Consider the following 22,046-nt stretch of genomic DNA (forward strand, 5'->3'; position numbering starts at 1 on the left):
AACAGTGGACCTCATCAGAAACAATGGAAGAAAGAATGGAAAAAATTCAAGAAAACTGCTTTTCTTGAAATTAAAAAATATATTTAAAAATACCTCATGACCATAGTAAGCAATGTAGCCTCAGCTAAGTGCTACTTTATGGTATATTCATTCTACTCACTGAGTTTCATGCCTAAAATCAGACAAGTGTTCACAGATATGTATATATCAGCTGAACCTGCTATTGAAAGTATTTAGATTAATTAAGATGTTTTGTGAATTAATTAAATGTGTGTGGGGGAATGGAAAGCAACTGTAAATACTAGAGACAGTGTAGGAACAGGGTGGGAAATGGCAGAGGGAAAGGAATAGGGAAATCACATGTGTGTGTGTGGGTGTGTATGAAACAAGACAGAAAATTATTTGTTAGTGATAATATGTATGATTAAACTACTCTACAGTGTATTCTGAATGAGAAATCCTACTTTGTATGCTGTGATGATGTTCAGTGAATGAATGTAAAATAAATAAATAAATACAATTTAAATTTAAAAATATTCAAAAGTCAATATAAAATAAATATGAATGAAAGGAATCAGATACAATGGATCTCTCAAAGTGATTATCTGTGGAACCCTGACATGTGGTTACACTTCATTTTTTTTTTCTTTCTGAGGATTTATGTTTCAGTACTTGATTTGTTTCAGTGCTAAGACTTGACTCACTATCTCTATCATCAGTTTTCATTTTGTTCACACTAAAGAGGATATTGATGAGGGCATCAGAAGGCTAGAGTTTCAATCTTAGTTCTGCCACTGGATAACTACAATTCCCTGGTCAATTTACTTTCTGTCTCTGACATTCAGTTTCCCCACATGTAAAAATCAATGAATTATGCTAGATTATAATGATACAATCACTTATCAAATAAGAACCATCATGACAAGCTTAGAGAATGCATATAAATTAATTCTTTCTCAGTAATAATGTATCTACTTTAGAGATGAATAAATTAAGACTCAGAAAAGGTAAGTAGCATTAAACTAACCCAGTTTATACATCAGAGAATACCTAATATATTACATAATAAATAAATTTAATATTCTCTCATGTAATAATCTGAGTCACTCTAGCATTCCAAAGGAAATAAGTGTGAATGTTTATGAAACACAAATGTTCACACACAGAGAATATAATTCATCTCTTCAATAAAGTCATATAAATACCAGAAATACAAATGATAGTTTAAAAAGTGAGGGTAGTAGGAAGCTCAGTTTCCCAAGCTGCTGAGTCTTTGCTGCAGGCAAATTCTGACTCTGATTAAATTAATGTCTGCCCAAACAAAAACAAAGCCAATCTGAGAATCAAAGTCAGTTGAAACTTCCAGCTTTAGGGATATAAGTCTTATTTTTCACAATGGAATACAGTTGAAATTACTTTCATCGCTAGAAAATTAATAGGACAACTTGGATCAAGTGTATTCATGTTATTAACTAAAGTGTTTAGGAAATGAAGCTATGAAGATAAAAAATATCTGAAGAAAATCATAACTGCACATGTATGTCAGCTGTTGGTTAAAATAAAAGTACTGGAAAAAAATGAGCATTATTTCCTTCTCCAGGATTGCCTTTTGTGCTTGTCTTATTCTACCATACTTCCTACCCCTATATCTGACTGAGAGGTCACTTATCTGTTACTTAAATAATAATCACAGCTAATAATTACAGAGCATTCCAGGTACTAGACACAATATTAAGTGGACTTACAAGGGTTATCTTTTTTTAAACAGTTTTGTCAAATGGGAAATTATTAACCAAATTTTGCAATTAAAGTGATTGAGTTTGAGAGAGATTAAGTGCCCATGACAGTACAGCTGACAAGATCTGGGGTAGACAAAGTCTTTCAATTGAGTCATGCTATATTGCTTCAGTTCAGTAGAAAATCATTTGTCCCATTAAATGAAAATATGCTTTTTTTTCTTCCTTCACCACTGTAAGTCCTTTAAGAAAACGCCACCATTTTTTCAAGAGGTTTTTGCTCTAGGGCATGTGTGGTTATCAAACAGTCAGAAAGACACACAGAGAGATAGAAAGCAAGAAATCAGGGCAGGCCACCTTGCAATCCCTTTTCTTCCATTAGTCTTTCGGGACTTTGGGCACACATGCATACATACATGGAATGCGTTTCAAGCTGCCGGGTCCAGTACTCATACTGCAATTGGCCATGTTGGAATGCAGCACCTTTACTATGCTACCTGCAGGACCCCGATTCCACTTTTTTTTTAAAACCTCTTTTCTCCCTATTTCTTCTTCCACTGACCAACACAGAATCTTCTCAATAGAGAGTGATCCACTATCTTAATAAATCTAGATGGAAAGAGACATTTCTCTCTCCATGTTTGTCTTCATCCTCCTATTTATCATCAACAATCATATTAACCCAGCCTAACAAAATAACGCTAATAGTTCATAATATATTCTTAATATGTATTAACATAATTTAAACTATCTAGGAGAATAATGATTTGGATCACTAGATTTTTTTTCTTAGCTAAATATATCAATTTTAAAATCTGTTAGTTAACATTAAGTACTTACATTTCCTGTGTTTGACTGAAGTATTTTAGTCACAGGAATGACTTTCCTCAATTTGCTTTTCATTTATCAGGTTTATAAAACTCTTCTAAGGAGTTGTTGTTTTATTGCCAGCCTAGGAATTTGAGAAAATGGGACCCTAAGAAGTAACATTTACCTTAAAAATATGTTTGAGAAATATTTCTATAAACAGCTAAAATGCTTTGAAGATTATAAAAGATCAATAAACTAAGCATGTGTTACTCAAATACATATGGCATCTACATCAAAATATTATATACTCAAGGTAGAGTAGTCAAATCTCCTAAAGTAGGCCATATTGACCAGGGAAAATTAATATGTACATATAATGATCAGTAGAAGGGTGACCTAAGGAAGACTCTTGATAGTTTTGGTGATAGAGTAGAAAGTCCTCAAACCTCCCTGAAATCATGATTAGGGATTTTTTTTTTTTTTGAGAGGTTTTCGCTATAGGGCACGTGCGCTCGCCAGACAGACAGAGAGAGACATAGAGACAGAAAGCGAGAAATCACCTCCCAGGGGGGATGGTCACGCCTCAATCCCTTCTCCTCCATTCTCCTCTCGGGACCTTGGGCACGCACACACACGCGCCCAGCATGAGTTTTAAGCCACTGGGTCAGGGACACGAACCACGGTCGACTACGTGGGAGTCCAGCGACATAGCTATTACATTAACTGCTGGTTCCCCATGATTAGGATTTTTAATGAGCCATTTCAGTATTGGATATTCTTCCTCCATGAACAATAATGCTAATTAGCTACAGTTTTAATTTTTATCTCTGTGTTATTCAGGTGACAAAAGAAGACTGAAGTAATCCAGGGAAAAATACAAATATTAACTTAAATTTTAAAATATTTTATATGCACTTGCTAGAGAGAGAGAGAGAGAGAGAAAGATAAAGTGAGAAATCACTCCCTCCACTCCCAGGTGGGCTGGTGGCTCTACAGGATCCTGTCTTCTCCATTCTTCTCTTTGGATTTTGAACATGCACGCATACAGTCCTAGTGTGCTTTTCAAACCACTAGGTCTAGGACTCAAATTGCAGAGTCAGCCATATGGGATACAATGCTACCCCACCACACCACCTGCTAGTCAAATCCCTTACCCTTTTCAATTAAAGTCAGTAGCAAGAGTAAAAATGACAAATTCCTAATTCACTACAACATATCAAATTAATTATTGTTATTATCATTGTTATCATTATTGGTACCCCCTGTGTTAAGAACTGTGTATGGATTACTCCTAATAAAGTTGTCATGACTATCTCCATTTGGCGCTATTAAGTATAAAGATGGAAAATAATTCACCTGAGTCACACATTTAATTGACCTTTATTTCTGCCCACATCCTAGACTGTTACCTCTTTCCCCGCTGATTGTAGTTGGCATTGATAACTTTGGATCTGGGGGAAACGACTGGCTGAGCTCAAATCTTGAACCTGTGATTTCCTATCAGTTGAATAAGTAGTTTGCTGCTCAGATTATTACCAAACAAGTTGCTCTGCTGCCCAAAGTGTGGACAAATCATTGAGGCATGGAGTCTGGAAGCATGAAAAAGTTTTAGTGCATAGTCATCCAGAAAGGGCTCAGAAAGAAACCTCAGATCTGTCTTTCCAAATGGAAAAGAGAGGGATCTTACATAGCACAGGAAGCATGGAGGGGGAAAGCATGATGTTGTAGCCCTGATTTGTTGGTACTAGTGGGTTGAAGTTGTTTTCTAATCGGAATTGGTTGGTACTGACTTTCCAGTGTTATCCTCTCTTTAGTCTAGATTGCAACAATGTAAGATACACTCTGCTTCCAATAGCCTTCCACTGTAATATTCCTGCTTTTTTCATTCTGTGGCAACCAGCATTTTCATCGTTGCCCTTACTGCTATGGTCAACTCTAGGTCACTCAGCCCTTTAGAGAGAGTGCATGCAACCTGCAAGTAAGTTTATGTAACAACAGTTAGTATTGGGAGTTTCTCCCATAGACCAGCGCTAGTCAGTTTCAATCACCTTAACCATTTTTTAACTTAAAAATGATGACAATTAGCCCAGCCATGGTGGTACGACCCTGGCATAATGCTGAAAAATCCCATGGAAGATTGAATTTGGTTCTAAGGTTGACATGTTCATATTAGGCTGCATGTGGGCTGGTAGCCCTGGCTGGCTGGGAAGAGTTGGGGGAATATAGAAATGAGAGGCTCTGTTCAGGGTACTTCTCTCGCTTTCTCTCACTCTTCCTCCCCATCCCTTGCTCATAAAATTATTTTTAAAATGATGATAAACACTGGATTTAAGATGTATGTTTATATACGGACCAGCAGATGATACAATAGTTATGCCACTGGACTCCCACATAGTTGACTGTGGTTCAAGTCCCAGACCGGCAGCTTAAAACCAACATGGGTGCATGTGCATGCATGCCCAAAATCCCAAGAGGAGACTAGAGGAGAAGGGATTGCAGCATGGCCATCCCGTCAGGGGATGATTTCTCGCTTTCTGTCTCTCTGTTAGTTAGCATTAAGTACTTAAATCTCTCTTTGTCTCTCTGGGGAGTACATGCACTATAGTAAAGATCTCTCCAAAAAGAAAAAAAAGATGTATTAACATTATAACGCATGTAACAAAAATCAAAACATTCCAGACATAGTAAGTGCTAAATAAGCAATAGCTTACTATTATTTCTTTAGTCATATGTCAGTAAAAATTTCTTGATTTGCTCATATGTTCATTTTTACAAATATCTGGTGTATATTAAAAACTTAATCTATGCCAGGCACTGAATATAGACTGATAACCAAAATAGAAAATGGCACTGCCCTGAGGAAATCTTGATTTCATTAGTAGATTAACATTATATATAGGAAATTCTAAGGAAAAAAAAAAGACTTAAGGGCAAAGGTTAAAGAAGCTAGCTCTTACACTATAAGTAGAATCAAGGACATTAAAGAAGAATAAGAGAAATGTTTGGATTGATGAGCTTCAGGACTTCCTATTCTTCATCGAGCCTGCCTACTCTTAAACTTTATTTTCATGATATAATTTTGTTGCTTGAGTCAATTTAATTTAAAGTCTCTCATATTGTCTATGTAGCATTGCATTGACCCAACCTTTTGCAATTTAATCTTTGCATATATCTTTATGACTTCCTCTCTCCCCAGTCAACAAAAAACTAAACCCTATTTCAACTATGGTCAATGTGCTTTGCACATCTAAAGCAAAATATCCATTTTTTTCTTTTCATCTTCTAAATATTGTTCTGTTTAATCCTCAGTAAAGTCAATGTCATAGGCATTTGTCCTTCCTGAATTAACCATTGGATATGTCTTTACCATGATTACCCTTGTTTTGTTTTTATTTATTGACATCCAGATTCCACTTGACTGATTATAGATTGTTTGCCCCCTACCTGTGATTTAAAAGCTCATATCTCTACAGGGTGAATTTCTTAAGGTACAGTTGATTTCAATCAATTTTATTTAGCTCATTTCTAATTCTCTTCATGCTTAGCCTTTAAAAAAAATCCAATACAATATTTTGTGCTATGTCATTTGGAAATGGATTATGCTATGATCACCGCCCAGAACAATGTCTCCACTTTATTTTCAAGTTTAGGATAGTTAGGGGATGAATAGTAGTGGGCAATTCTAATGGGAAACAACATGGTATGTTAAAAAGAGATAAGAACATGGACTCAAAAGATTGAGATGCATCCTACCCATATCACTACTCAATTTAAACTGCTCAGTGGCTCCCCTCATGGACCACCAGTTAAAGTCCAACCTTCACAATAATTCTTATAAAGCTATCAAAATAGCAACCCCTTTAAGACCATCCTCCCAACCTCCCAAAGGGCATGTACACAAGAGAGTGAAAGCAAGAGAGAGATAAAAAGAGGGGAGGGAAGGGAGGGAAGGGAGGGAGGGATAGTGAGAAAGCACCTCTATGGGGGATCATCATATTGAAATCCTTTCTCTTTTAAGGATACTGGGCATGCATGGCATGCACACACATGGACCCAGTCTATTTTTCAAGCCACTGAGTCCAGGGCTTGAATCATGTAGTTGGCCATGTAGCATCCAGCACCTTAACCACCATACCATTCACTGGCTGGCCCCAGGACTACTGTATCTTGCTCTCAATTTTGACAGATTTACTATAGCCATGTTTCTTGCCATGTTCATTTTTATACTCATTGGTTTCTTTCTCTGAAATTCTCTGCCAGGCTAAATCCTACTCACTTTTCAAGATTTAGCTTAGACATTACTTGTCTGTTAGTGGTTTATATTCACCAGTTTTTCACACCTGTGTTAGATAAGAAACAAATCAGGACATTTATTATTATCATCATCATCATCCTGATATATATATAAAAGTTATAAGTCTTTGTAGAGTTTTTGCAAAGCAATGCATACAGTGTATAATAATCAAATCAAGGATATAAACATTTTCACATCTTTAGCATTGAATATTATATTGTGCATTTTTGATATTGATTCTACTAATGTTGCAGGGTTTTTCTTATAGGTATGTATTATTGTAGGTTAGCAAAGACCTTTTTTCACTCTGTTGTGGTACTTTGTTCCATTACCTATTGTCATTGTTTATATGCATTCTTGTGTCTATTTTCTTCACTACTACCCTTCATCCCTCCACACTCTGCCACCCCCACTGCACCCTCACACACCCAGGTATCTCTACCACCTCGGGAAATTTTAAACCGACAGACTTAAACCCATATTTCCTAAATGTACATTTTAAAGTTATCCAAGATAAAATCAGGTATGAGAAACATTCAGACACAAAGAATGATTATCATGAAGATATAATAAAAGGTACCTAAACAGATCCCTAGAAACAGAAGACAAGGCATGCCATCTAGGGCCATGGGTGGCATTACCAGGGTGGGTCAGACCCTTTACTATAGTTTTCACAGGAATAGATAAGACTGAGTGAGCAGGATTGAGATTGGCTAGTTTGAATAATAGCAGTAGGCTCTAGGGTACAGAGTGTGTCTCTAGTTATCTGATACCTGGCCTTGGGGGTGATAGGGCAGAGGAATGGTGATCCAAAGCCTGAGAGTTCTATAGAAGATGTGGTTAGGTGTGAATTGGTTAGTTTCCATTTGAAAAACATGCTCCCAAAGGAATTTGCTATCTCTAGAAATTAGTTATTGCTAGAGCAATCACTCCAATGTCTCCAAGGTAATAAAATATCAGAAAATATGGAAAACAAAAAATATGATTAATATTTCTTTAGGGAAAAATGATTCATTTCTAAAGCACTCTGGTGAAATTCGAGTTCCAATAAGTGGTTGGGGTAGCCTGTACAGGAATAATCTTCCTGTAGATAACAACCATAAACTCTACATGCATTGAAGTAAAGACCAGAGAAAAACTGGAAGGAATGGGATTCTTGATAGAAGATCTATCCCAAAATAAGACCTATGTTTGAAGAGTCTTTCCCTTGAAGTTGGCATTATGTGAGCAGCTATAGCTAAGGCAAAAATCATAGTAACAGTCTTGTTCATTAGAGTTTAGGATATCATGTTATCAAGTGTCTGGAAGTTGAGAAGGTAATCATAGACAGTGAAGTCCTTTGGTTCACATATAAACTTCCAATAAATCTTTGGCTGACTTAACTGTTCATGTACATCTGGGTTCCAAGAAGCCTCTCAAAAAAACAATGGTGGGACTAGCAGTTAGTGTAATGGCTATGTCGCTGGACTCCCACGTAGTCGACCGCGGTTCACGTCCCGGACCCAGTGGCTTAAACTCACGCCGGGCACGTGTGCGTGCGTGCCCAAGATCCCGAGAGGAGAATGGAGGAGAAGGGATTGCGCCGTGGCCATCCCTGCTGGGGGGTGATTTCTCACTTTCTATCTCTCTGTCTCTCTCTCTGGCGAGCGCACATGCCCTATACCAAAAACCTCTTCAAAATAAATAAATAAAATAATGGTTAGAAGACTAAATCTGACCAAAGGGCTCAACTATTATCACAGCAGGGGAAACAGTTTGAACCTTGTGTTTTACCTCGTTAGAAGATGTGATTAATACTTTCCATTGAAACTCCACAATGGTTGTGACTTAGAAATAAAGACTAAATCCTTGAACTAAGTAATATAACTAAGGCTAAGGGGAAAATTGACAAAGATGCTGTGCACTAATGTATTAAACCAAGGGTCCACAAAAGAAAAGAAGATAAATGGTAATGTAAGTGCTCAATTCAAGTTGCTGAGTACATGGGAAGTTTATTTTTTCAGACGAGATGATGGTGCCATAGTAACATAATGTAATTCATGTGAGAAAGTCCTAGGTTTGTGTCAAAGGGCTTCTCCCTAAACACTTTGCCCATTATCTTGGTTGGCTGAGGTTGCGGTAAATTATGGGATGAAGACCTGATAGGGTGACTCTCACTCTTTTTCATGAAAAACAATAAACTTTTTTTAAAAAGTCTATAAAAATTGTTAATTTTTTTCCATTTCTAAGTTTGTATTACAGAGCAAGAAAATACCAGTTTTCCTCTACATGGGTTTAAGCAGAGTTAAAACCCATGTAGAGAGATTTTTGCTATATGGCGTGTGTGCTTACCATAGGAATAGAGAGAGACAGAGAGACAGAAAGTAAGAAATCACCCTTTAAGGGAGATGGTTACACTGCAATCCCTTCTCTATTCTCCTCTTGGGATTTTGGGCACTCATACACATGATCACAGTGTGAATTTTAAGCCACTGGGTCCAGGACTCGAACTGTGGTCAACTACATGGGAGTCCAGTGACATAACCATTATCTATCTACTGGTCACAAGGGTTTAAATTTTGAAAAATTTTCATTTTTTTCTTCTATTAATTTGCTGATGGTATGTATCAAACCTAAGAATTTGTTACCAGTCCTAGGTCATAAAGATTTTCTTTGTTCTACTCTAAAATACACACATATATAATATAAAAATATACACATAAGCATAGATATAATATGTATATATGCTTTTAAAAAGCTATTTTGTTCTATTGAATTACTTCTGTAACTATAAAAATAAATATTTGGACATATTTGCATAGTTCTCTTTCTTGGTACTCTATTCTGCTCCATTTAGCCAAGAGTCTATCCATCTCCCAACATAACATTGTCACATTGACTACAACATATGGAATCATCTGAAAAGTCATGATGCATTTTTGCATACAAAATTAGGTCATGACTTTTCAGATGACCCAATATGTAGTACAGGTCTTCTTCTTAACTGGTAGAGTGAGTTCTCCCAGTCTGCTATTTTTGGTTAAGATTATTTTTGCTATTCTAGACCTATGAATTTCCATAAAAATTTTAGAACAATCTTGTCTACATAAACAAAATAACTTTCTGGGATTTTGATAGGAATTGCTTCAATCTTATTGATCAATTTGAGGAGAATTGACTTCTATCATAGAGACTTCTAATTTATGAACTACTATGCATTTTTATTTATAAAACATTCTTTAATTTTTTTCTTGAGAACTTTTGAGTATACAGTGCCTATATATGTTTTATTAAATTATACCTAAGTGTTATTGATACATTTTCTCTGGAACAATTGTAAATAGTACAGTGTTTTAAAATTGTTTCCATATATTTATTTCTAGCATAGCAAGGCAATTGATTTTGTATGTTTACCTTGCATCCTGTAACCTTGTTCATTGTCATTCACTCTTGTTAAATCTACCCAGTCATGGATATTCTGCAGAGTAAAAGAATGACTGTCTATTCAGCACTATCTTTGGGACTTGTATTTCTATTTTTCAGTTTGACCATAGCTTGGGCACTCACTTTTTGACTGAAGTTGTTTCAACTGCCTTGGACAAATATCTAGCAGTCGTCAGTCTGTCTCCTAGTATAAGCCCTAATGAATTTGCCTGGAGTCAATATCTATTGTCCCAGATATTAGAGTGGAAAAGTAAAGTTGAGTATGTCATGCTAAAACATGACAGTACAAGTAATGATACAGCTGACATTTAATTCTACCTTTTGGAATGTGTATGACCATATAATGACCATACCTATAGAATAGCAGAGTAACTTGATGGAAAAAATATGTCCTTCATTTTGCTTGTTATTCATGAAACTCCACCTGGCTACTTATACAATTTTATCTCAAAATCTATTAGCTATTCTGTCATAATGTGGCTGAATGGATATATCCTATAATGTTTTTTTCTCTCCCTTGATCATATGACCTGATTTTTCCTTTCACAATTTTGTGACATTACATGTATGAGAGGGTCTTCAAAAAGTACATGGAACATATATATTTAAAAATGTGGTTTTTGGACCATCGGGTGATATAATGGTCTCTGTCTCTCTCTCTGTCTGTCTGGCGAGCGCACGCGCCCTATAGTGAAAACCTCTCCAAAAAAAAAAAAAAAGTACATGGAACATATATATTTAAAAATGTGGTTTTTGGACCATCGGGTGATATAATGGTTATGTCGTTGGACTCCCACATAATCAAATGCAGAGTCTCGGATCTGGCAGCTTTAAACTCATGTCAGGTATATGCGTATGTGTGCTCAAAATCCCAAGAAGAGCATGGAGGAGGATGGACTGCAGTGTGGCCAACCCCCCAGGGGGTGATTTCTCACTTTCTGTTCCTCTGCTTCTCAAGCATACATGTCCTATTGCAAAAATCTTGCTTTAAAAAAAAAAGAAGTGGGTTTCAAAAAATTTTTGCACCAAAATAATTAATATTAAATAATATTTTAATTCCATTTTAAACTTTTTGATGTCCCTTTGTATAAAACCTATACTGTTAGAACTTTAAAAAATAGACTCATAAATTAAAAATAGATTAATTTCTTATAACAAAACAGAATGGGGAGGCATCATTAGCATTCTTCCCCATTTTACCCACAAAATGGTATTTTAAAAACTTCAAGGAGCTAGACTGTGGTACAACAATAAAATTGACTCTCTACCAGGATGACCCAAAAGAGAAGTTTCTACATTTGTCTACAAAGACCTATCTGAGTACTCCAGAAATACTCCAGCCCGCAATCCGGGATGTCTGAGGCTTAGGGTAGACTACAAAGATGGGACACAGTTGGGAACATTATTTCTCTCTCTCTAGTTATTTACTACTTCCATGATAAAAGAGAAACACACTTAAACAAGAATAAAAATCTCAAATGTATTCAAGTGTCTGTGAACGAATCTAAATTTTGATCTGGCGTACATTGCCTGGCTTGCTCTTCACTGTACCCCATGACACATAGTAAGCACTGCTTTGGTTATTTGTTCCCAGGTTCTCTCTGACAAAGCAAAAATTCCTGTCTTCTCAAGATTCCTTGTAAATTATCTAATCCTCATTGTAGCAATTGCTACATCCAGATGCACGCGTAGCTGTTGCAGTTTTCTAACTAAAGCATCTGGGCCAGCAATGATCAGGCAGTTGTGTCTCAGTCAGTTATGTGGTTAAATGGATAATGGACTGTCTTGGCTGCCTGGGTCTTTTGAATGTCAGTTTCTTCTGATTCAAATTTCCAAATAATGTATGCATCTTTTGTATTGTTGATAACATTTCTGCACCAATCTCCTCACGTGACGCCAGTCTATTTAACACGGTGGAGGTAATGATTCATATTCTGATTTGCTTCAGTAAGAGTCTGAATTTCCAAGGTGTTTGTGTTTGCAATTTGCTTTTAATAAATATCGATAAAATATATACTTTTCTGTTTTCATTTTTTTCCTATCTTTCCTTTTCTATATCACAAACCATTACTATAATTATGATACTTAACACATGTGTTTATGAACTGGCAAGGACTTCAGCTATTAAATTGTTCTAATATGTCAGAAAACCACACCCCCATTTTACAAGCATTAAACAAATTGAAAAGCTATCTTTATTGGAAATCAAAACTCAAGCAGTTAATAGCCCACATACATTCCCCCAGTCAGAGGTGCATTTTGTTTCAACGGTGGCCACAAATGTGGATAGAAATCACTCTGATTTATTGTGAGTAAGATAGAAATTTCTGATTACTATCCTGTCTCTGCATGAAACCAATCTCCTTAGAAAGACCATTTGAATCTGGGAAATAGAGGGCAAATGTAAATACGAGTGGAGGTTAAAACTGTTGCTATGAGTATGAAGTCATAAATTATGCAGCCTGAAAATTCATTATGTTGTTTTTGTCACCAATCTCCTGAGCTGTATTACAAAAATTTAGAAAAAAATAAAAGAAAATGAGATTTAAAACAGTGAAAATTCTCCTAAAAGAAAATTGGGTGTATTGTAGCATTTCCTAAGGAGATTGCCTCATTGTGAATATACTTTTTGCACAATACTTTTTCAGAGTTTCAGTTAAAAACACTTTTTTTCTTGAGCTTATATCTCGTTTGACTTTTGAAGGACTTTATTCTTTCCCAAATTATTAGAAGTTATGACAGTTTAAGAGAGTCAACCTAATTTAGGAATAGCAAAATGTTATTTTCAATTGTACAAAGACTTGGATTCTGCTGGTTATGTTTTTAAAAATATTCAATTGATTAAGTTATTTAAAACGTGTTTTAAAGTATTATGGTTTATACTTAAACACATGCCAAGTTATAACATTCATGCGTTAATTTTTTTTATTCACTTACTCATGAAGCTATATTTGAATGCCCTTGCAGATAAACAATCATATTTATAGAACCTGTAGTAAGTTAATTAGCTATCAAAATATCTCATCTGAATACTGGAAATAATGATCTTTGAACTTCCATACTTGTAGGGTTTCATGTAAATAATTTATTTTTTTAAGAATTATTTATTTAATTTTATTTATTTGTTTATTTATTTTAATTTGACCAGAGAGAGATACACAGTGAGAAGGAAAGTGAGAAAGCAAGCTACCTGGCCCAGGACTCAAACCGCGGTTGGCCATTTCTATGAGCATTTACCTTGCTTTTTAACATTAAAGTCACTATCAAAGAGAAGATGGTGATGATGAAAAGGACAAGGAGGATTAAACTGACCCTCTTTACACTGTAGCACATGTCCTGTGACTGGGTCTCTATTAGGCAAGTGGTAAGAGAAAAGAAGCTATGAGATCAGAACACCACCACCTGACTCCACTGCCACCTGAAAACATACCAGATTGTCTTTTACTTTCTAGATTCTTAGTTTTTCATCAGAATATTAATAATTTGTTATGCTTCAAAACCTAAGGATTATTGTAAAAGAAAATGAGGTTTCCAATAGTGCTATAACCCAGCTTTATGAGAATTCCAGTTATGGTTTTGCTGCTATCAATAGGAAGCACAAAAGGTGACTATGTTTCTGTTTCTACTAGGTTATCTACACAACACATTTGGTATGAGAGTAATAGGTTAAATTTTCCTTTATGATCCTTTTCTCTTACTCGAGAGGGAAAATATACAATGTGTTTAAATGAGGTAATTGGAAAACAGTTATAATTGTATTATATATAGCTTTACATACAGTTTGAAGCTTAGATATATTTAAGTTACATATATACATGTATACTTATATAAATATATACACACACATATAGAACATTTTCCCATCTAATGAATAATCCAAAATGAGCTTGTAAATAAGATTTGCTTACATTTTTCCAGTTTTTGTATGTTGAATAATTTTGGAATTCATCCTGGACATTTTGAACATTATGAGACTCTATCCTCGTAAAATATTCTAGAGAATGTTGATTTTGTTTTTGTATGCACTTTACCAGACAATAAATCCAGTAAAGTTCATACTGCAAGTTCTGACCCATTTCTGTGGGATGTGGTCCCAAGATCAGTTTATTTTTCATAGGCTTTGCATTACTACTCTTGTCTATTTCATATTTTCTCAACCCAGGGGTCGATTTGGGACGTTAGTGGTGATCTGTTTTGAAGATCACTTCTCAAAGCATACACTACTTGGAATCTAGTCAGTTTCACACAATGCATATCTTGGAGGTGAACCTAGTGCTTCACATAAAAGTTCAAAGTTCAAATAATATCTTCCTCCAGCTCTGTTTTTTTTTAGAGAGATTTTTTGCTATAGGGTGCGTGTGCTCGCCAGAGAGACAGAAAGTGAGAAATCACCCCCTCCCCCCTAGAGGGGATGGCCATTCCACAATCCCTTCTCTTCCAGTCTCTCCTCCAGATTTTGGGCATGCGCTCACACATGCCCAATGAGTTTTAAACCCCAGGTCCAGGACTCAAACCATGGTCAACTATGCAGGAGTCCAGTGACATAATCATTATGCCATCTGCTGGTTCCCAGCTCCATTCTTTTCATGGTCTACCATACACATGGAGGCTTCCTGAGCTTTTTACTCTTTCTTCTCTTGCTAAAAAGTGACCTTCTTTACACTGTAGCACACGTCCTGTGACTGGGTCTCTATTAGGCAAGTGGTAAGAGAAAAGAAGCTATGAGATCAGAATACCACCACCTGACTCCACTGCCACCACTACTGCAGACATAAGGGTATAGTTTTATAATTGCAGCTTGCCTAAGGAAAACCAGGAGAACCCATTGCCCCATTGAACAGAAGATGGCCCTTTTGTTAGTTCTCTAACGTTAGTATCTTAGAGGAATATTATCTGTCTGCAACCATTTGTGATTTGGGTTACAATAGAGTCTAAGCCAGGACATATGAGAGGGGAAAAAAAAGATAGCTGACTCATTGCTTTTTAGGTCATTGAGTTCAGATTCCTCTATTTTCATTATTTGTTCTTACCTAATTTTCAGAATCCTCCCATAAATGTCTTTGAATTTTCTTTTACTTATAATCAGGAGAGGAAAAAAGGTAAATGTTCTTACTGCATTATAGATATATGTGGTCTTTTTTTGCAATTTTTTCTTCTTTTTTTACTAAGGAACATCCTGTTTTCTTAAGACAGAGAGAAAATCTCTGAATGTCTTTAGTAATGAATGTCTGATTGTTTTTAATACATATTTTGCCAGTTGGACTAATATTGTTTAGGGGAAAAAAAACAATAAAGCCAGGAGATATACTCCCTCTCCAAAATCTGGGGGTAAATAAAATATTTTACTTTTCCCATACTTTATGCCCTACTTAATTGGTCTATAAAGGATATTTAGAGTTTTGTTCTCTCTTAAACATCTTCAAAAATCATCCTCTGGATAAAATTTATAGTCTTCTTCATATTGTGAGCATCTCTTCTAAATCCCACCATATCTCAATGAAACAATTTCATGCTGTTGGTAAGAGGAGGAAAACTGAGGGACCAGCAGTTGGCGCTATAGCTATGTCGCTGGACTCCCATGTAGTTGACTGCAGTTTGGGTCCCAGGCCCACTGGCTTAGACTTACGCCAGGTGCGTGTGCGTGTGTGCCCAAGATCTCAAGAGGAGAATGGAGGAGAAGGGATTATGGTGTGGTTATCACCCCCACCCCAGGGGAAGATTTTTCACTTTCTGTCTCTGTTTTTCTCTGTCTTTCTGGCCAGTGCATGTACCCTATAGCATAAACCTCTCAAAAAAAAAAAGAGGGAAATTGAAATATTCATATTTATCAGAATATACCTCTCTCAAACATCTCTTTTATTACAAATATTGATAACTTCCCCTAAAAGAACTAGGTAATCCTTTCACATTGTGTTCATGTATTGAAAAACCACACTGTACCCTAGAACTATGTGCAACTTTTATCTGCCAATTTCTAAAAACTATAAAATTGATAAAATACATAGAAAAATATTGATGCTAGTTATGTTAACAAGGGTAGGCTCTTAAATTAGAATGAACATGACAAAAAAATGAAGCATTGTAGTGAAAAAAATTTCAGTCCTGTAGCAGAAATAACCATAGCTATCATCTGGGTGTCCAATCTACCCTTTCCTTTTTTTTTTTTTTTTTTAGAATTACTTAATTCTTGAGACCAGCAGTTAGCATAATGGCTATGTCGCTGAACTCCCATGTGTTCGATCACAGTTCGAGCCCCAGACCCGGTGGCTAAAACTCACACAGGGCACTCGTGTGTACGTGCCCTAGATCCCGAGAGGAGAATGGAGGAGAAGGGATTGTGGCATGACCATACCCCCTGAGGGGTGATTTCTTGCTTTCTGTCTCTCTGTCTCTTTCTGTCTTTCTGGTGAGTGAAAGCGCCCTATAGCAAAGACCTCTCTAAAAAAAAAAAGAAAAAAGAAAAAAAAAGAATTACTTAATTCTTTATTGTTATCATCTTAAAATTTGATACAGGGCACATATGCTTATTATTTTTTTATTATTAAAATTTGCTATAGGGAACGTGTGCTGGCCATGTGGTAGTCTAAAGTCTTAACCACCATGCCATGTGCTGGAGCCCCCATAATAGGTTCTTTGTGTATGCCATCTCCTTTGTCCAAGTTGAGTTGGTAGTGAAGTCAATTGCCCATCATACAGAGTGTTAGGGTTAGAGAAATAAGTTAACTATATCTTCTATGGATTACAATATAAGTTTGTACATGTTCTATTTTTCTATGTCGCTGAGATTTTAGTAATATCACACATACATACATACACATATATGATTTAATTATATGGCAATTCAGATAAGTTGCTTAGGTAAGAGATCATTACTTCCATTTATGTGTTCATTTGTTTAAATGTTTTTGTTGTTGAGAGTGTTATGAACTAGATTGAAGAAATTTGCTTGGAGTGGTTTCACTAAAGATTCTAAAAAAACTATTTCTCCTTAATCTTCCTCATGGAAAGTAAATGTCAGAGTTCTGTTTGGGAATAGGCTATAAAAATATGCATTTTTAAAAAGTAAATTAAAAATAAAGCTCCTAAGTAATTTTCTGGTTCATAAATGTAGAAATTTTTGGCCTAGAGAAATTGATAGTATAAATTGAATTATAAAATAATATGGCTTCTGGTAGCTGCTATGAAGATATTATATAGGATTGATGGAGAGCATTGAGGTGATCTTTGGCTGTAGATGGAAAATAAAATAGTTACATTTTTATTTTCATTGGCCTTTACCTGAAATTTTATACTACTGAAAATATTAATTTTGGCAAAAATATGATCAAGATACTGTATAATTAAGCAATACTTGGGATTTGTCACTAACAAAAACTACAAAAACCATCACATCTGTATCTTAACTTTTTAAGTGTATTTATTTATTATTAAATTTGCTACATGTGCTCAGTAGAGAGAGAGAGAGAAAGAAAGCAAATGGCCAGGTTTGGAACTCAAATCGCCGGCAGCCATGTGGAAGTCCAGCTCCCCAACTACCACGCCATCTGCTGGTCCCTGTATCTTCCTATATTATAGTTGTATAGATAACTGTATCATTAATCTCATGACTATTTTGAAAATGTGATGGCTATTATTACACAGCTAGATCAGGTTAATATTTCAGTTAAAAAGCACATATAAGATTAGGTTTCAGATTTGCATTTTTATATTTTGATCAATATGTTTGGAAATAATGCAAAGCCCAATTCCTTTGTAATCTTAGTTTTTTTTAAATTTTATATATTTGAAAAGAACTCTGAGGGGGGGAATTGAGAGGTGGCATGGTGGTTAAGGCACTGGACTCCCACATTACTTTACTGACTATGGATCAAGTCCCGGACCTGGTGGCTTGCTTTCTCACTCCTAACCCCCAACTCTGGTCAAATTGGAAAATGACATTGATGAATAAAATTGAATAATTCTTTAAACAAGCAAAAACAAAACAAACAAAAAACTCTGAGAGGAATCCTTAAATTTCACCAAACTGTTTATGTGGTCTAGGGTATTAAAAAGTTAGTTCTGTTTTAGAGGTTATTCTACTCAGTGATGTCTACTAGCACTTTTATAAAGTGGGGCAGATGCAGCATGTTCATCTTATTATATTAAATACTGCTACACGTACATGCTTAACATTTACATGCTATCTGTATGTATCCCCACTTAAATCTCCAACAATACCTTTATCTCTTTTTTTCTCTATATATAAATTAGATTTTACAATTGATATAACAAATGGTAGATTTTAGAGAAAAGAGATGCTATAGAAGAAAAGGTAAAATATAAAATAACAGAAACTAAAAAGACAAGAACATGTGAGGAGGAAGATGATATTGGAAACTGAGAAAAATGACTGAAACTAGAAAAGAGATTTATTTAATTCTCCTCTTCAGTCAATAGCTTTAGACTTCCTGTTCTCACAATCAGCCAGAAAACAACTGCCCAACATTCTGCTGTCCCTGAACTCATAATACATAAAGATTTCTGTAATCTTTGGTATATTTAATAAATTATCATTTTTAAATCTTTGAAATATTTGCGAAAACTCTCTGGCTTATATCTACCACCCTTTTCCCACATATAGTGACCTTTTAAACACCAAATCAAATCAATCTGGAATGGTCAATAAATAACTTTAGAATTTATGTGTTATATTGCTGAAATGGTTTAGTCCTAATGCCACTGTACAATTGTATATAATCCTGAAAATTTTACCTTTGAATCCATAAAGAATGTAACATATCAATTTAACATGTTATTCTAATGTCCATGTAAAAAACAAAATAATTTGAAACCTCCTTTGAAAGAGATTTTGTTTAATCTGCTCTCTTGTTTAAAAAAAATCACAAACTACAATATCTAAAGCCCTTAAAATTTTTTTCTATGAGAAATTATAATGGAATGGAAGTGTATTACTGTCAAAAATAGCTTCACTTCAATTTATAAGAGATAATAAATCAATCATTAAAATAAAAACTATGCATGAGTAAAATCAGGAGACAAGAACTGTGACAGCATTTTAAGTAAACTTTGTAACAATTCTCTAAATCCCAATACTTATTGTTTATGCAATTGGTGTTTTTATACAACCTTGTATTGAGCCTCCCTAATTATGCCATAGTTGAATTACAATTAATATGTAAATAGAAACATAAAACCAGGTTTATCCCATGTAGCGATCTGTACCGGCAAACATCCTTCACAATCCTCTCATTGGAAAATCCCCTGGGTTGCTTAGGCATTCTATTTTTCTTTTCCTTTAGCTTTAGCAATCTGGTTGGCAAAGCTAATTCAGAGTAAGATGTGCTGCTTCTGTAACCTGTTAACAAATCTTTAACATCTGGAAAAGTGTAGCTTCTCTGTTGGTCTTCCTGCCCCCCCACTCCCCACCCCCACTCAATGACAAGTGTATCTATGATTACCTCAGGCAGGATTGCATTTTGCATGCTGTTTGGTTTTTTTTTTCCTTGTATTTGTTTGCCTTTCTTTCCCCAAATCACAATGATTCAATGAATGATGTTAGGCAAGCCATAAAAACATGTTCTGGCCTAAAATTGGAATTCCAAGGCTTTAAATACAACCTATGGATTTTGTATGAGTAACCAGATGAATACTGAATCTGAGGCCATGTTTTAAGGTTTTTTTGTTTTTTTAAGTTTTTTTTTTTTCTTGCTATAGGGTGTATGTGCTTGCTGGAGAGACAGAGGGAGATAGAGAGACAGAAAGCGAGAAATCATCCCCCAGTGGGGATAGCTACACTGCAATCCATCACCTCCTTTCTCCTCTTGGGATTTTGAGCATGCACATACATGCACCTGGTGTGAGTTGTAAGCCACCGAGTCCCGAACTCAAAGTACAGTTGACTACTTGCCAATCCAGCGACATAACCATTACACCATTTGCTGGTTCTTGTTTTAAGTAGTATATAGACTTTGTTTCATCTAATTACTCTCTTATTTTAGGACTATTTAACCTAAAAATGACCTTTGATATTACCATTTTTCAACATACCATATATTTGAAATCACCTGATCATTCATGTTAAGTGAAACAAACTATTCATAAATGAATAATATTAAAATAAACAAGAAAATAATATTACCACTATGTCCTTGCCTACCCAGCAAGCCTAATCTCTTTTTAGCAATAGATCCTCAATACCTGACCACAGGCTTTGCATATTTTTCTGCTCTGAACCAATGATAGAACCCTATGTCCTAGGACTCGCAGCTGGCATAATGTCTATGTTGCTGGACTCCCATGTAGTCAACTACAGTTCAAGTCCTGGACCTGGTGGCTTAAACTCATACCCGGCATGTGTGCATACATGCCCAAGATCCTGAGAGGAGAATGGAAGAAAAGGGATTGTGGCATGGCCATTTCCCTGGGGGGGGGTGATTTCTCACTTTTTGTCTTTCTGTCTCTCTCTGTCTTTCTGGTGAACACACATGCCCTATAGCAAAAACCTCTCAAAAAGAAAAAAAAAAAAAAAGAAAAGAAAAAAGAACCCTGTGTCCTAATTAAAACACTTGGACTATGTATGGGAATAAGACTTAAGCATAGCCACTTAGGATCTTTTTCTAGGATGTTAATGATGTACAATGTGAAAGATCATTTTTGGTCAGGAAGCTGAAGTATATGCTTATGAATAATCTGTTTCAGCTAAGTGAAAGAAGTCTATTACTTCAGGAAAGATCTGGACCAACACATAGAGAGAAACAGAGACAAGAAAACACAAGGTGCAGAACTAGACTAGTGACTGCTTAGTCTAGTGTCTTAGTCCCTAAGTTTTCAGCCATCTTAAATTCTTCTGGCAAGTGTTTGAGTTATATCATTATCCTGCCAATAGATTCCTATATTTAAATTTCTCTCACTAGCAATGGAGAACAAAATCTGGCCAAAGGGCGAAAAAACAGAGTGAGAGACATTTTTTCTTAGGTATAAAAATTAAAATGAACTTTAATACATGTATTTCAGGTATCTTTTGCTAGATGATGGCATATAGAAGTGAAATACTTGTCTTTTCACATAAAGTAATGACAAATTAATTAGACAAACTCCAGAAATACTAGACATCAGTGTGACAAGGTAGAGTTCCATTTTTGCATGTTTAAAGTAGTACATTTTCTATATCAGGTAAACAAATAATAGTTAACTGAAGTGGGATAAAAGAACCTGTGTTAGAGTGGGCAGAAGTTGTTTCCTAAAAATATATTAATTTTCCTTTTCTTTTTCTAAAAAGTTTTTAAACAACTATGTATTTATCTAACTTTGTTATTATTATCATTTTTTAAATTGACCAGAGAGAGATAGAAAGAGAAAGTGAAAAAGCAAGCTACCAGGTCTGGGACTTAAACAGTGGTTGACCATATGGGAGTCCAGTACTCCAATCACCATGCCACCTGCCAGTTCCAATTTTCCTTTTCATTAAAAAAGAAAACTGTATTGATGCGATTTTAAAAACTGTATTTCATAGCTGCTCTTGCAAATAGGATCGACTAATAAGGTATATGAAGAAACTGAGATTATGGGAAAGCTCTTTATTGAGCATTAGATCAAGACCAGAGGATCATGTAGGAGCAACACAACTAGACTACCTAGAGAAGGTCTTCGTTTCAAGTCCTGAGGCCTTCTTGAAAATGCCAGGTGCACATGCATGCCTGTGATGTGGATTGACTGAGCCTGGGGGTGGATTGGGGCATGAAGACCCTGTTGGGTGTGTCTGTCTGTGTCTCTCTCTCTCTCGC

Source organism: Tupaia chinensis, unplaced genomic scaffold (genome assembly GCF_000334495.1).
Source record: "Tupaia chinensis unplaced genomic scaffold, TupChi_1.0 Scaffold000105_1, whole genome shotgun sequence".
NCBI classification, from domain to species: Eukaryota; Metazoa; Chordata; class Mammalia; order Scandentia; family Tupaiidae; genus Tupaia; species Tupaia belangeri.